The sequence below is a fragment of the Pteropus medius genome, unplaced genomic scaffold, assembly GCF_902729225.1.
Source record: "Pteropus medius unplaced genomic scaffold, Ma_sr-lr_union100, whole genome shotgun sequence".
Taxonomy (NCBI): Eukaryota; Metazoa; Chordata; class Mammalia; order Chiroptera; family Pteropodidae; genus Pteropus; species Pteropus medius.
Window position 1 is genome coordinate 24,530,964 of NW_024340696.1, and position 17,311 is coordinate 24,548,274.

The 17,311-nt window shown below is 38.5% G+C and overlaps 1 protein-coding gene across 1 annotated transcript in view; it reads right to left on the minus strand.

The window, feature by feature from the left end:
• Positions 1-9,962, minus strand: part of POPDC3 (popeye domain cAMP effector 3) — a 16,290-nt gene extending 6,328 nt beyond the window's left edge. The window contains exon 1 of the mRNA XM_039869532.1: positions 9,824-9,962. The gene's annotated coding sequence lies outside the window, so the exon portion shown is untranslated. The remainder of the gene's footprint in view (positions 1-9,823) is intronic.
• Between the last annotated feature and the right edge of the window lie 7,349 nt (positions 9,963-17,311).

Here is a 17,311-nt window from a genome sequence, read left to right on the forward strand (position 1 = left end):
GATAAACTTAAGTGCAAATAAACAATAATTCCAATTCGCCACCCCCCCTACTCCCGCCGCTCCCGTCCCCTGCTTTTCTCTTTAAATTGTAAGACCCTGAGTAGTTATAAAGGAATAAGAAAATGTAAAGGAAGGTACAAGGACGATCAATGAAATGTGAAAGAAACTTGGTGGCAAACTGATGAAGACTAGTTCAGAAATTGCATTAATCTGTTCAGAACTTGTACATTTATTATCTCATCACATCATACTTATTGCCACAAGGGAGGCAGAATCTAAATCATGCCCAGCTTACAAATGAGAAAAGCGGCACAAGATTGGTGAAGTCTCTTGCTTCAGGTGAAAGAAGCGGTAAGTCAACATAGTGGGTGGAAGCTGAAGTCCCCTCAGCTCAGCTTCATGCCTCACCAGCAGTCAGTGCCACTTTTCAAGGCCATGAATCTGACATTAACATATTGGGAGACCGAAGTGGAATAGTTTGCCAGGAAAATAATAATCCTAACACTGGATATTTAAGGCCTGCTATATCTGCTTGTACTTCTCAATCCATAATGCTTAGACTACAGCTAAGGACATAGAAAGCCATTCATGCAATAATTTGCTTTATTATTATTCGACATTGACTAATTTCCTCTCCTAGATTCTGAAATTCTTAAGGGACAAAGAAATATTTTTGTATTTCTGACCCCTGGCACTCAATGAATGTTGACTGAATATATTGGTGTAGAGATATAAGCACTCTGCCTTCTCCATTCCCAGTCTCAATCCAATTTAATGGATGATCTAACATCTTCTGTCACCTTGGGGAACAGAAATGGGGAAGATCCCAATGCCCAGGATAGTTCAGTACAAAGACACTAAGGAGTTAGCGCATCACTTCTTTAAAATGTCTGGCACAACTCCAAATGCATAGGGGAATCTTTTTGTTTTCTTACAAACTTGAGCTCCTTAAGAGCTGCTGAATTCCTGATCTGATTAAAAACAACTCTGGTAACTTGTGCTATTGAATTAGTTTTGGTTGCTAGGCAACCTGGAAGATCAAAATTCCATCAATATTGTGCTCATTAATTGGAATCAGATCTGAACTTCGGTATGTGTTCTATATGCAAAAAATAATCATTTACTTAAAGCTGGCTTTCTCTACTTATCTTCAAGGAGGTACACTTACTCGGTGACTATGTGCCACATATTTAAAAAGTTACCTCATTTAATCTTCACAACAACTCTGTGAGGTAGGTACTATTATCTCCATCTTACAGATGAGAAAATTGAAACTCAGAGAAAGTAATAAATTGTTCAAGGTCACATTGCTAATTCCATCCAGGTCTGCCTGACTCTGAAGCTCACAGTCTAAACCACTTTATTCTGCTTTCGCAGTACCAGGTTTTAGAAAATGTGGGCTTTATTCTCCTCTCTGCTACTTAGAGCAACTCAGAAATATTTATTTATCAGTGAAGCAGAGGTAATATCACCTATTCTATCCACTTTAAAGGGTGCCGGAAGATTCAAATGAGATCATATACACTAAAAATCCTTGGCAAATTCTTAAATAACATAGAAGTAGCATTGCTGTGCTTGTTGCTTACTGTATGTTACAGAGCTGGGCCGTTTGGAGAATATAATTAAAAAAAACAACTTTCTTTCCCCCAGAGGATTACAACTCAAGACAGAAATACAAATGGTCATTTTGGGCTGCTATCTGTCTTTGTTATAAATTCTAAGTTTACTCATTCTTGCAAGGGCAATCTCTGTTATTCTTCCCTACCTTGCGTCCTGATCTCCTACTATTGGTAAGTACAGACCCATAACTGGCCCAGCATTGAGTCTTCGCTTTTCGATGGCCAAGAAGCCAGTCATTGGAAGCCACCAACAATCTTCTAATTATGTGTGTGTGTGTGTGTGTGTGTGTGTATACATATTAATACACATATGTATATATATACATGTATATATTATATACACACACATATATATTATATACACACACATATATATGTATATATAATATACGCATATATACATATATATATACACACATATACATATTAGACTATGAGGAGGATGTAAAAGGAAGAAGTGTCTCTATTGAAATAGAGGAACAGAGAAGGGTTAAAAACTTTTTAGAACTGTAGGCAATCCCAAAGTTCAGAAAGAAATCAAAAAGGGGAACTCCGCTTTAGCCATATCTAATCTGATGCTCTTGGTCTAGCAACAGAATTCACAGCAGAAGATAAGGGGCAGATGGAAGGATATTTAACAGTTACTATCACACAAGACAACGCTGAATAAAGACTGGGGTTGGTAAGATTATGAGAGAAATGAGAGTCAAAGTTAAATGCCCATGATCAGAGGCCTTTGAAACAACTCTAGAGTTGTGTTGTCCAGTACTGAAGCCTTTAGCTACATGTGGCTGTTGAGCCCCTGAAATGTGGCTGGTCTGAATTGAGATGTGTTATACACAATGGATTTTGAAGACTTAGTACAATGATAAAGAATATGTCATTAATAATTTTTATATTGATTATGTGGTGAAATGACAATTTTGGAAGTACTGGGTTAAAGAAAACATTATTAAAAGTAAATTTCACTCATTTCTTCTTATTCTTTAATGTTCCTACTAGAAAATTTAAAATTGCATATGTGGTTTGAATTATACTTTTTTGGGCAGTGCTGGTCTAGAATCTTTCAAGTAACAGAGAGGAAATGAAAAGACTTGGCATGATGCTGTGCAAACAGTGCATATGTATAATGTATAAGTGTATAAATATGGAAGAATTATCTAAGATTAAGAACAGAGAGTTGATGGAAATGTAAATGATATTGGCTACAATTTGTTATAGTCAGTCAGATGTTATCCAAGGCATAGATGTCACCATCTGGTTTCCACCTACATAGATGGCCAACCCACTGAAGCTCTTGGCCTTTATTCTACCAAGGAAGGCACCACTTTTTCCTTTTGTCTTAGGAGAATTCCACTTTCCCAAGCAATTATATTACATGGTTTTACTTTCTTATTTTACCTCTTGATGATACCTCATGGAATACACTGGAAAGGCTGGACAGATGGTGTCATAAATTTTGAACTGGAGATTGGATTGTGGCCTTCTGGATTCCAGAAGGTCCACACCGGCCTTTGTTTTTACCTAATGCAGGGGTCCCCAAACCCTAGGCCACAGATTGCTACTGATCCGTGGCCTATTAGGAAGCGGGCTGCACAGCAGGAACTGAGCAGCGGGCCAGCGAGTGAAGCTTCATCTGTATTTGCAGCCGCTACCTAGCACTAGCATCACTGCCTCGGCTCTACCTCAGATCATCAGGCATTAGATTCTCATAGGGGCCAAAAAGGTTGGGGAGCGCTGTTAATGCATGAGTCTCTTCATGCTCCACTAGGCTCCTAGGCTGGATTATGATTTGATCTTCCATAACAATAAGAGCTTGGCTTCTCTTAAGACAATGAAATTAGAGAACATGCCCACAAGCTGTGCTGGACTTCTCTGAGTCCCATGTCTCAACTAAGGTCATATTTGATTATCTCCAGCCATGTTTGATTTTTCACTTTATCATATACTGTGGTAGGCAGAATTCTAAGAGGACCCTAAGATTCCTGCCCAGCTAATGCACATGACCTATAATCCCCTTCCCTTGAGTGTGAGATGAGAGGGATGCTCCATTGATTACATAACATTATATGGCAAATGGTGCTGAAATAGTCACTCCTATGATTACATTGTTATACAAGAATCCACCGTAGGATTGGAGAGGGATTGGATGTTAGAGAGATATGTTCCCACTGACCTGGAAGAAAGCAAACACCACTGTGAACTGCCAGTGGGGCCACAAGGCAAGGACCTGTAAACAGTCTCTGTGAGCTAGCTAAATGAAACCCCCAACCAACAGTTACCAAGGTAATGGGGACCTCAGGCCTATAATCTCAAGGAACTGAATTCTGCCAACCACCTGAAGAGCTTGGGAGAGGTCCTCGGACTCTAAATCAGGAATGCAGCGTGGCTGACACCTGCACTGTAGGCTCGTGAGTCCCTGAGCAGAGGTTCCACTTCAAGTACACCTAGACTCCTCACCTACAAAAACTGTTGAAATAATTTGCCTTGTTTTAAGCAACTAAGTCCGCGATAATTTGTTATGAAGCAATAGAAAACTAATATACATGCACAATTATGAGTGCTCACTATACATGGGGATTTTCAATAATCTAATAATCTGCATTTACGATGGATTTGGAATACAAGTCAGTGGGGCAGAAGGCATCAATCCTTGATAGATTTAAATCAGGAAAATTAGGTTAGAATAGTTTTTCAATAGTATCTGGAAAACAAGACACTAGGGAGGCCCTGGGAATTACATTTAAATTCATTGTGGCTCTCGGCACCACTTTATAGGTTTTCCATTTGTGGAGTGAGGTGGCCCCAACACTGTTAATAATTTAGACACATGGGCAACTTCCAGAATAGTTATGTCATTCACATATCAATCTCCAAAATTCCTGGAATACCATTTCTTTGGTTGACTTTCAGCTCAGTCAGTTCTTCGTAAAACCGAGCCATATGTATAGAGCAAATACTTGTTATTTCTGACACATGCAGAGATTAACACTCAAAAGACAGGCCATAGAAACTCAACACCAGTAACAGCTCTGTAATTCTTCCAATTGTGTGACTCCACCAAATCCAGATGAATTGAGCAATGGGAAATTAATGCAATATCTAGTTGCCATCTTCTTAATCCTCATTTACTACTATTACTACTACCACCGCTACTACTACCAGCATCTAACATTTACTGAGTACCTACTTACTATGTGCCATGTCATCTAATACTTACAACTTTTTGAAGTAGGTAGTTTTCTTGTCTTCATTTTATAGATGAGAAAACTGAAGTATAGGGAATTTAAGTAGGTTACCTAAGGATACATAAATGATAGAGCCCAGATTCACTCCCAGGCAGGCGAATGCTTGAATACCTTTGGCCTTCCATACAAATAAGAGCTTGGCTATGTTTATTTTATTCTCTTAAGCACCATAACACACTGCTTCAGGTATATTTGAATCTAAATATTTGGATTATTGGAACAAATCAACAACATTCTTATTTTCTCCCTTCAGTTCTAGATTCGGTGAGTTTAAATGTCTTATGAAATGACAATTTTTTGAGTGATAGGAAGGTGTGCCCTATGTTGAATCACTCAGCGCCCTATAATTCTTGATTTAAAGAAACAGCAGTAAACCTCTCTTTCTCAAGCTTGTCGTTCGATTGCTTTAAACAAAATCCATGCTCTGCTTCAAGTTCTGACTTTTCCAATTCCTAGAAATGGCTAAGGGGACAAGCAGGAAGCCATTTACTTTGGAACGGCTGCTATTACATTATGCAGTAAGTTCACCAGAGATTCTTGATGAAAGATGCAAGAGAAGTGGATCCATGGATACATTAAACAGTCTTTTCTAGATATGAGCCAAAGGTAGACACCTTCATTTCCCTCTCCTCCAAGTGACCTATATTCAGCAAATGAACTTACTTTTTCCATGTTTATTTTAGTTAAGGTTCTCATGTTCCTTCCTGGAAAACACATCTAACAAGTTCATGTGTTCTAGCTAATTAGCTATAATCTTTTCTTTTCTCTCTCTCTCTCTCTTTTTTTTTTTTTTTTTTTCTGGCTAAATAACCAGGTGGACCATACACCAGGGTCCGTAATGTCTGAAACCACCAAACCAGCCACTGCTAGTGCTAAAAGGTGCACTTCTGCAGGGTGTTGCAATTTCTTTTATAGTGTTTCTATAGAGAAAGGAGCTCAGATTGTTCACTGTTTGGTAGTAAATCCACATGCTCAACAATCTTTTCATTTCTTCAATTTTTTCAGCTTTGTTGTTATTGACTTTGCAATACATGCAGTTTTCCCAGCCATAGAGATTTTTTATTTTTGTGGTGTTGCCTGTCATGATCCCGTGTGGATTATTCATTCTTTTGTTCCTGTTGCTCAGGAAATATCACTATTTTCTTAATCCTCTCAAAACGTTTCATTATCTCAAGCTTCTCTTCAGTATTTAAGCTTTCCTTTTGCGTACACTATTTATTATTTTTGAATCAAGCTGCTTAGACATCGTTGGGATGTTGAATGAGTGTGTTTTTATATAGAAAAGTTCACAAGTGCAAAAGAATAGCATACCACAATCTTGCAGGATAACATGTGGTGAACCAAGGTAGCTGGTAAATATTTGAAGTGTGTGTGTGTGTGCTTTTTGTGCATTCCTACATGGTCAGGTCAGGTGGTTATAGTCTAATACATTCACTTGGTGTTCCTACTAAGTAAGTCATGCATAAGCAAGAGCAAAATTCATGTTATGCTCAAGTTATTCCAATATTTCAATTGCACTGGAATGATGCTTGTTTTCAAAACAAGCATTATAACAAAATTAACTGTCCATTAACTTTCAAATGGCCAGAAAAATATTAATTAATATATGCAATAATTCAATAAATGCCTGCCCTCATGGAGCTTGCATTTTAATGAAATTCAAATGTTGAAATAATATTAAGCCTAGTTTCAAATTATGAGATCTATTTTAAATAGCTAAAAGTACATCTTATTTGTAAATAAACTTAAACTACTTAAAACTCATTGAAAATCAGTTATTGCATACTAAAGTTTTAAATAAATGCTACATTTAAAAGACAGTCTAAAGTCTTAAAAATCAAAATGCAAACAAGCTTGTTTTTTAGAACTTCTATCAAAGACCAAAAACAAACGAACATACCAAAAACATATGTGTCTCTAGAGTAGCACATTATATATTAATGGTCTGCACTCTTCTATTTTTATAAATGGAAAGAAAGACGTACAGAACAATCATCACTTAATGTTAAGGATGGTTATTTCTGGATGGTGGGGTACTACTTTTACTTTTTTGGTATATATCTATATTTGCATTCTTTGTAATAATTTTTTTAAAACAATAAGATGATTTTATATTAATTTGAAATTTTTCAAATCAAATATTTCAAAGAATATAATAAAAATCCATGAGTCCAACAACTAGAATTAACAAACATCAACACTGTCATATTTTTGGATCTTTGTTATAATAAAAAAATTCCACAAAAGTTGAAGATCATGTGGATTGTTCTCCAGTTCTATTCCCCACCCAAACATCCATATATATCTATATATCATATATATATCCATATATATATGATATATATGTCCATATATATCATATATATAGATATATCTATATCTATATATATCCATATATATCTATATCTATATAAGGATAATTGTGTTTATCCTTCCAGTACATATAGGAAAATCTTAAAAATTGCAACTTAAAATAAAATGCGAGATTAGAAATATAGGTTCTAATGTGTGTTTTTTTCAAATAATTCACACTTAAATTTTTTTCTGATGAATAATTTTAAACATATACAAAAACAGGAAAATAATATATAATAAACCCCCATATACCCATTACCCAGATTCAACAATTATCAAGGTTTTGCCACATCGCTTTTGAAATTAAAAATTAAAGCTGTAACCTATTGTTCATCCTATAGTTTGTTTAGTCAATAAACAAACACCTACTACAGAAGACAGAAATACGATTAGTTGTGCTCTTACTATGTGCCAGGCACATACACTAACCCATTTAGGGGTCACAACAACTCAACAACATAAATAGTATTATCAGCGTTGTTCAGAGTGGAAAATGAGGCTCAGAGAGATGATGATTCTTCCATAGGCTCAGCCAGTTGCTCATTTATCTAGAACTTAAATCCCCCCTCCTTCAATTTAGAGTGTATATGAGAATCACTAGAGGATATTAGTCTGTTGAAGAACACAAAATGTGAAGGTCTTACTTTGGTCAGTGTGAATTAATCTCTGAATTCTGGGTTGGAGGAGGATCCAGCATTACTACAGGGACTTTAAGTCAGCAACTTTGATTATTTATTTAATTTAGAAAATGCCTGTTGTAACATTTAGATGACAGAAACATTTTCCCTTTTCCTTTAAAAAAATCTACTTATTGATTGAATACACTTTGGTAAATTCTTATTTACTCTCTATATCTCATCATCCCAGCTGACCAATAACCATAATTAAAGAAAATGATTTTAATTGCGATTTGCAGGCCTGCATATCTATCATGGATATTTTCAAAAGCGGTTTTGAAACTTCTTGCCTCCTATGTTGCTTACGTGTTGTTATGCTCACATACTACAGGAAATGCTTCATAACCATTCTTGATCTTTCCTGGAGACAACTGCAAAATACACAGGCGTGAATCCTCCACTGTGTCAACCCTATTTAGTCAATCTTGTGGTATGAAGCATGGGATTTTGGTTCCCCGTGACACATTTTTATTTAATGGCGTAGAATGTCACCATTTAGAAGCATAGGAAGCACAATGACTCAGCTATTTTGAGAGACTGATGAGGTTAAAGAAACTCAACTATATCTCCTGTATATGTATATATAAAATTTAAGGATGGATGTCTTACTGTAGATTTCAATTAATATTAGTATCCCAGACTCTTAAAGAGATAGTCTCTCAGGGAAGGAAAGACTCTTAAAGAGCATCCGAGATCAGCCAGATCTCTTTATTTTGAAAGTATGTAAAGAGATCCAATTTTTGTTTTGTTTATATTTTGTTTCATGTAGTTCTTGTTTGTTTTTCTATTGCCACAAGTAATGCCAATTTACTGTACATCAGGGATATGTTCATGCAACAGTCCCTAGTGTTAAAAATAATAGAAAAGAAAATAGCCACTAAACTTTAGTATGAACAGAGAGCAATAATTTTTTAAGGTTGCCATAATATTCAATTGCAATGTGTAAACTTACAAATTCAAAAAACCTAACTACCAGAGTTAGGGTGAAAAGTCGGGAAGGAAGATTGTTGCATTCTAAAAGTTTACTAAATCAAATTATGTTCAAAAGTGGCCTTCTAATTCTACATTTCCATTTATTATTTACATATAGAAAATTTTCACTTCTTGCAAAACAAACAAATTTTTTTGCCATAACCTTATTACTGCATTTTTAATTCTTTAATCTTTTCCCAAAATACAGACCCTCAGTATGTATTATATCTCTGTACTCGACCCTGGTAATGAAGTAATTTAATGATTTTCAAATTTCTTTTCCTCTTTTCTTTCTCTTTCCTTTTTTTGGGGGGGTGGGGGTGGGAGAGTGGGAGGTGGCAGAGGAATCCCCAGATAGAGAAAACAGGTCAGCGTGACCTTTGACGAAGCAGCTTTCTAGTGCCCCAGATCGGCGCCCCCAACCCTGGTCAGGCCCATTGCAGACGACGAAAGACAGGAAACTCCCAGTCGCTGCACGATTTCCCAAAGGTGAAACTTAAGGCTCTCAGGACCCCTTGGACCAGCTTTCCTCTCTCGAAAATCCGGCGTTTTTCTTTGGGCTCCAAAGGCACCTGGGACAAGAGTGCGACCAAAAGAAGATCTGGGGGAAGATCGGCCTCTAGGGCGGACGATTCCAGTCCCCAGGGCCGTGCGCGCGCCAAACCCGCAGTAGCGGACCCTCAGTCCTCCGAGCTTCGAGTGGCGCCGCGGGGACCCCAGGCTCGCAGTGGCCTGAGCGCGGCCGGGAGCCGAGCGGCGGCGCAGACAGCGCGGAAAACAGGGCGGCGAAGAACAGGAGCTCTCGGGGGTCGGCGGTCTCGCAGCCCCTACCCTAGGGCGGGGCCAGGACAGAAGCCGCTCCAGCAAAGTTGACCGCGGCGCTGCGAGGTGCCACGGTGCGGACAGCTCCGGGAAGGTGGCGGCCACGGTGCTGCCAGGGTCCCCCTCTTACCTTTCCTTCCCCGGCCCTGCACAGCGCTCCGGCCTCGCACCCGCAGAAGTTTCCCAGCTCAGCGCGCTGGGCCCGGCTGGCCGGCGCGGAAGCCCCCAGCGCCCGGCTCGCGCGCTTCTCACAGCCCACTCGGCCGGCGTCCGCCCCGTGCTCGGGCGCACCGTGACGGTAGCCAGCTCCCGAGCGGCGCAGTGGCGCGGGCGGGGGCCAGGCACGGACGCGCGTCCCGGGGCGCAACGGGTAGGGTGGGGGCGGCGGCTGCAGCGCGGGGCCAGGCAGCCCCAGTCTCAGCCTCCAGGGAGCAGGCGGAGTGGCCACCGGGTCGCAGGACTGCTGATAAACCTAGCGGCCGCTGAGGACAAAGTTTGCAAAGACAGGTTTCCCCAAAAGAGCACCGCTCATGGTTGTAAAATAAACCTGGTATTCGGTATTATACTAGACAGCTATGGGATGACTACTGGAATGAAAAGCAACGGTGTATCTCACTCCCCCCACACCTCCCCCCTCCCACCCCACTCCCACACTATAAACAAAATGAGATAGATGACCAGGAGGATGGGACTATTGGGGTGTATAGGACAGAGAAAGGCTGATATCTTGATTCAAATCAATGAACAACTCAAAAATGAGCATAGACAATTATACAAGGAAAACATTAAAATACAAATGATCAAAAAGAAGTTCAAATCAGTAATAAGCCAATTGTATGCAATTTAAGGCAAACGTCAAACACGTTTTTCCTCCTATGAAATTAGTGAAGTTTTGTTTTGTTTTGTTTTGTTTTGGGTATCAAGCCATACAGTAGCAGGTGAGGGGCCAGTGAAACACACAGCTTACTCAAGGATTTCCATCCCCTCCCTTTTCTCAACACCCTCACTTTCATTTTGTATAATCATGTTGGTGACAATGATGCTAGGAACAAATATTTATTAAGTAATCAATGTCTCTTTCGGTCCCCAGAATAACTGCAAAAGTAATGAATATAAATGATAAAAGTAACCTTTAATTGATGCTGGAACTGAGGGTCAAAAAATACTTATATTCTTACACCCCATTTGTGGCTAGAAACCACTCTGCTCCCAGGCCCTTGCTCTTATTCTTCATCCTAGGGATTTACTCAGAAATGTTGCAAATACAGTCCACGATGTATACATATATCTTTGAAATACAGCTAGGGAAGTGAGGAGGTCACAAGCTTTGATGTTAAATGTACTCTGGGTTTAGATTTTACTGCTTATTTCATCATGTACATTATGAAAAAATAATTTTTTAAGGATTATATTCATGGTTAGTTTTAATTAAGAAACTCAGAAGCAAGAAAAAGATATGCCACTCTAAGGTGGCCCCATGATTCCCACCGCCTCCTGGTGTTCACCCCTTTGTGGGGTCCCCTCCCCTTGAGTGCAGTTAAGACCTGTGATGTGCTTGTAAATAATAAATATAGTACAGCTGATGGATGTCACTCCTGTGATAACATCACATTACAAAAGACTCTTGCTAGTAGATGCTCTTTAGAGCAGTAGTCCCCAAACCCCAGGGCCACGGGCCAGTACTGGTCCTTGACCTGTTAGGAACTGGGCCACACAGCAGGAAGTGAGCGGTGGGCCAGTGAGCAAAGCTTCATCTATATTTGCAGCCGCTCCCCAGTGCTAGCATCACCGCCTCAGCCCCATCTCAGATCATTAGGCATTAGATTCTCAAAAGAGCACTGGTCCATGGTGCCAAAAAGGTTGGGGACCACTGCCTAGAGACTTTCCTTTCTGCCTTGATGAAGTACTGGCATGTTGGAGAAGTCTACCTGGAAAGGAACTGTAGGTAGCCTCTAATAACTGAAAGCAACCTCCACCTAACAGCCAGCAAGAAGCCAAGGTCCTCAGTCCTACAAACGAAGAAATGACTTCCGTCAACCATCTAAATGACCTTGGAAATAGATTCTTCCCTAGTCAAGCCTCCAGATGAGAATGCAGACCAGAGGATATCTTAATTTTGGGTTTGTGAAATCCTAAGCAGACAACCTAGTTAGGTTGTGCTCAGACTCCTGACCCAACAAAATTGTGAGATAATAAACGTGTGTTATTTTAAGCTGTTAAGTTGATGGTAATTAATATAACTTGTATATGTTTTCAGACATTCAGCATTTTAGTACATGCAGTGTAGTCCCTTTGATAAATTTTTGTGCTAAATATTGCTGCCCTGTTGCATTCTGATTTTTTTCTTTCTTAATCCTTCAGATACATGTCCCTGCCTTGATCTTCATTGCAGAGTCTCCATGAGACAAAAACTCTAATGAAATGGTGTACCACAGATAAGCCCCAGGTCTAGGGCTCCCTCGGACTTGCAGCTGCATTTCTGCTTCAAAGACTGTGTGTCTGAGATCCATAGTCTTCATCCCTTCAGGTCCTTGGGGATATTCTCTTGACTACACTTCAGTGGCTAGACAGAAACACAGTCAATTCAGCTGGCACAACTCAGGTTGCAACTGTAATGTGAGAAATATTTATGGTGAAGAGCTAGGAGCAGGTTAAGTACTAAACCAGGTCTCATTCAATCCACTTACCTTGGGAAAGCTTTAATTTGAGGCTTCCAGGATCTTCCTTTTTCCTTCCCCTTGCTGTCAACTTGCTCTTCCCCTGGCTTCAACCCTTGAGGTTTATGTACTTGCTGGTTAATCACCCTTACTTCCAGACATGACTCCAACCTGGCTTGTTCACCACACCCCCTTGTTTCTTCTTTCTCCCCTCCCTCTTTCTTTTTCTTCCTTCTCTCTTTCTTTCTTCCATGCTTCTTTTATTTTTAAATCCCTGCGTACAGTTATTTTTCTCCATATCCTCATTTTCTGTTTATTATAAATTTTTTATTATACAAGTAATATATTAATATAATGTCATATACTAGTGTATATTGTGTGCCATCAAACTATATTTGTCAGCTCTCTTTTTCAGACAGTACAATAACTTGGAGGTCATTTCTCTTTTCATGTATATGTGCATATGTATGTATAATCATTTTTTTTAAACTACTGCGTAATATTATTGTGTTAGTAGTATATCACAGTGTATCCATCTCTTAACTATTTAGGTTGTTTATGATATTTTGATATTACAAGCAAATGCTGTGTGCACAATTTCTTGGGCACGTATGTGATGATATCCCTAAGTTCCACCAGAAGTGGAACTCTAAGTATATTCATTTTATTTATTTATATTGAGGTATAATTGACATATAACATATGAGTTTCTGGTGTACAACATAATCATTCACTATTTGTATATATTGTGAAATGATCACCACAATAAGTAGCTAACTTCTGTTGCCGTGGTTACAAATTTTTTTTCTTGTGATGAGAACTTTTAAGATCTACTCTTAGGAACTTTCAAAGATGCAATAAAGTATTATTAACTATAATTTCCATGCTGTACATTACTGAGTATGCCCGTTTTAATTTTATTAACTACTGATCAATTATTCTCCAAAGTGGCTGCGGCAGCTTACGCTCCTACCAGCCATGTAGGAGAGCACTCTTTTCTGCCCAGCCCCCACTGGCACTTGATATTACCCAACTTAAAAATTTTGCTCTTGTCTCATATTTCTTTTCTCCTAATCCTCTTTTTCCTCCTCCTCCTTTTCTCACTCTCCCACTCTCATTTTCCCTGCCTCTTCTTCTCTCTCTCTTGGTTTCCTTTGCTAATTTGTTTCCTCATCCTCTTTTGCTTTTGTTTCATTTATATTTTTTTAATTTTTAAAATTTCATTTATAACCTGCTTTATTACTTAATGAAGACTATGAAAATATCTAAGTCATCAAATGTACTTTAACATTAACCATTTTAAAGTGTACAATCAGTGGCATTTAGTACATTTACAATGTTGTACAACCACCACTTCTATCAAATGCCAAAATATTTTCATCAACACAAAAGAAGTGGAAATGGGTACTCCATACCCATAAAGCCAGTCACTATTCAATTTCCTCTTCTCCCAGCCTCTGGCAACCAGTAACCTGCCTTCTGTCTCTGTGGATTCACAAATTCTTAAAAATTTCATATAAATTGATTCATACAGTATATGGCCTGTGTGTCTGGTTTCTTTCACTTTGTTTAATGTTTTTGAGGTTAATCCATGTTGTGGCATGTATCGGTTCATTCCTTTTTATGGCTGAATAATGTTCCGTTGAATGACTATGCCACAATTCGTTTATACATTCACCAGCTGATGAACATTTAGCTTATTTCCAACTTTTGACTATTGCAAACAGGGATGTTATGAACATTCGTGGACAAGTTTTTCTTTGAATATCTGTTTTCAGTTCTTTTGGGTATATACCCAGGAGAGAGATTGCTAGGTCATATGGTAATGCTATATCTAACTTTTTGAGGAATAGCCAAACTGCTTTCTATAGCAGCTATACCATTTTACATTCTCACCAGCAACATACGAGCATTCCTATTTCTCCATCCTTGACAACGCTGGTTATTTTCTGTTTTGTAAAAAAAACAAAAAACAAAAAAATTATAGCTTTCCTCATGGGTAGGAAGTGGAATCTTGTTGTTTTGATTTGCATTTCCCAATGACTAATAATATTGAACATCTTTTCATGTGTTTGTTGATAGTTTATATACTTTCTTTGGAGAAAGGTCTATTTAAGTCCTTTGTTTATTTTTAAATTGGGTTGTCTTTTTGTTGTTAAGTTGTAAGAGTTCTTTATATATTCTGATCATGGACGACCCCTATCAGGTATAGGATTTTCAAATATTTTCTCACATTCTGTGGGTTGTCTTTTCACTTTCTTGATAGTGTCCTTTGATGCACAAAAGTTTTTAATTTTGATGAAGTCTAATTCATCTATTTTTAATTTTGTTGCTTGTGCTTTTAGTGTCATATCTAAGAATCAATTGCCAAATATAAGGTCATGAAAATTTACCCCTATATTTTCTTCTAAGAGTGTTATGGTTTTAACTCTTATATTTAGCTTGTTGATCCATTTTGAGTAAATTTTTGTATATATTACAAGGTAGGGGTCCAACTTCAGTCTTTCGCAGGCAGATATCTGGTTGTCCCAGCCTTATGTGTTGTAGAGGATATTTTCTTCCTATCGAGTGGCTTGGCACCTTTATCAAAATCAATTGACCATAGACATATGTGTTTATTTCTGGATTCTCAATTCTATTCCTTTGATCTTTAGGTCAATACCACACACTGTTTGATTACTAATAACTTTCTTTTTCTGGTAACTTTTGAAATCAGGAAGTGTGGGTCTTCCAACTTTGTTTCTCCTTTTTCATAATTCCCATACATTAAAGTATGTTTTGGCTATTTGGGCTCCCTTAGTATTTCATATGAATTTTATGATTATATTTTCCATTTCTTCAAAAAAGACCATTGGGATTTTTACTGGGGTTATAATGAACCTGTGCATCGCTTTGGCTAGTATTGCCATCTTAACAACATTAAGTCTTCCAATACATGAACGGGGGATGTCATTCCTTTATTTAGTTCTTCTTTAATTTCTTTCAGCAATGTTTTATAGTTTTCAGTGTACAAATCTTATACTTCCTTGGCTAAATTTAATACTAATTCTTTTTCTCCTACTTTTCATCTACCCTCTGGAGGACGTGTCAAATATTTCCTGTGCAGTGTTGCTTTCATTAAGCAAGATAATGCAGATTAAGTCCTTAGAACGGCACCTGGCGCATAAGCTATTCCATCGTTATTATTGTTACTATTCATATCAGACTATTGTATATCTGAGTTATAAGGAAAAAATAGTTTATCTTATTTTATACATCTTTCTGTTTTTTAATTTTTTAATTTTATATTAACTATGTTATATATATAATCATTTTAAAAAGCAATGAAAAGAAAAAGAATCCCTAAAAAAGAGAAAGGATCCTGCCTTTATTGTGGACCAGCAATTTGAGTAAATTGGTTTCTTTCACAGGCTAATTTGTACAGAGGCGATGGGCTGCTCTTGCAGCCACAGGTAGGTGGCACCAACCATCAGGAACATTCTCCTGATTATACCCTGAGTACTGCCACAGGTGCAAGGTCCCTAGGTACCCTCTGTGCACTTCTTCCAGGCCGGAGGGTAGGCATTGACACTCTCACTGATGTCCTTGGAGCCCTGCATGGGAAACTGATGTGTAAAGCTAGCACCCTTGGGGCCACTTGTCCAGCAAAAATGTCCATTGAATAGTCGCTTTTCCTGCACATTGAGTGTCTGGGCCTCATTCTCCATCATTAAACGAGAGGAAGACAGTAGTGTCTGGTCCTCCTTTAGAGAGGCATTTCAGGGATCAGCCGAGTGGTATCTCTAGCTGGCCTCAGCCAAAGTCTCTCTGGCTTTGCTATGCTTATTAGTGATGTCCTGGGTGGATTCTTAGAACCATGGGATGGAAAGGACTCTTCTGGGAGACTCCCATCCAGCCCATCTTCAAGGAGAGCTGCAACCAAGCCACATAACCACAGAGTTGATTCTTCCTGGTGTCCCTGCATAACTTATTTATGGCTTTAAAACCCAGTGGAGTCAGTAACGTCCTTTATGTCTCTCTCTAAATCTTTCCACTCTTAAACCGACTCCCTCCTGGGACTTCTTTCAAATGGGTTCCTTTATCTTCTCTGGACTTCCTCCAACTTCTCTGTATTCAATTTGAGCTGAGGAGCTCTAAACTCAACATTTCCTCTAATAGATTGCTCAGCAGTCTTGAGCAGAGTAGAGGACAATTTATATCCTTCAGTGCCATACCAAAGGGACTCTAGGCAGAGGGGACATGCTGTAGAGAGAAAATAGGGGCCTCGGTGTCCAAGAGAACTGAGATCAAAATTCTGCTCCACAGATTACCTGTTGGTGACCACAGGCAAGTCATTTGCTTTGTTTTGCCTCAGTATTTCATGGGTAACAAGGGAATATGAATACAATAAGGTCACTGTGAGGCGTAATGAGACAGTGTATATAAACTGCTTGATTTATGTTGTACATGTTTTTCTCACAAAATTGGCTCAAATACAAATCAACTAGTTCATCTGGTGTTCAATGGAAGGAATGTGATGTGTTCCAAAGCTAGAGAAAAAAGTGGCTATAGTGGATTTACTGAACAATAGAACTGTTCTGTAGGCTAACAGATGTTCGAGAGTAATTTAAACATCTTTAATTTTTGCCTCAAATGCTAACTTAAGATTCAACTTCCCTGGGTTAGAGTTTACCTTACAATTTTATAGTCCTCAGCAGTTTACAAAGCAGTTCCAATAACCCATTTTTTTAAAGCTTTGTGATTTTGTAACCATTGCCCAAAGATAAATAACTTAATACTTACAGTCCTTAAGGAGATATAATTTGATTTAGAAATATCTCCTTCAACCCCTAGAAATCCCTGTGAAATAGGAGGGAGGTAAAGCTATTTATGAATAGTGTTTGAAGTAGTCAGTTCATAAGAGATAAAAGGTACATCCCCTGATTTTTAGGAAAAGTAAAAAATGTGTTGCAAACGAGACA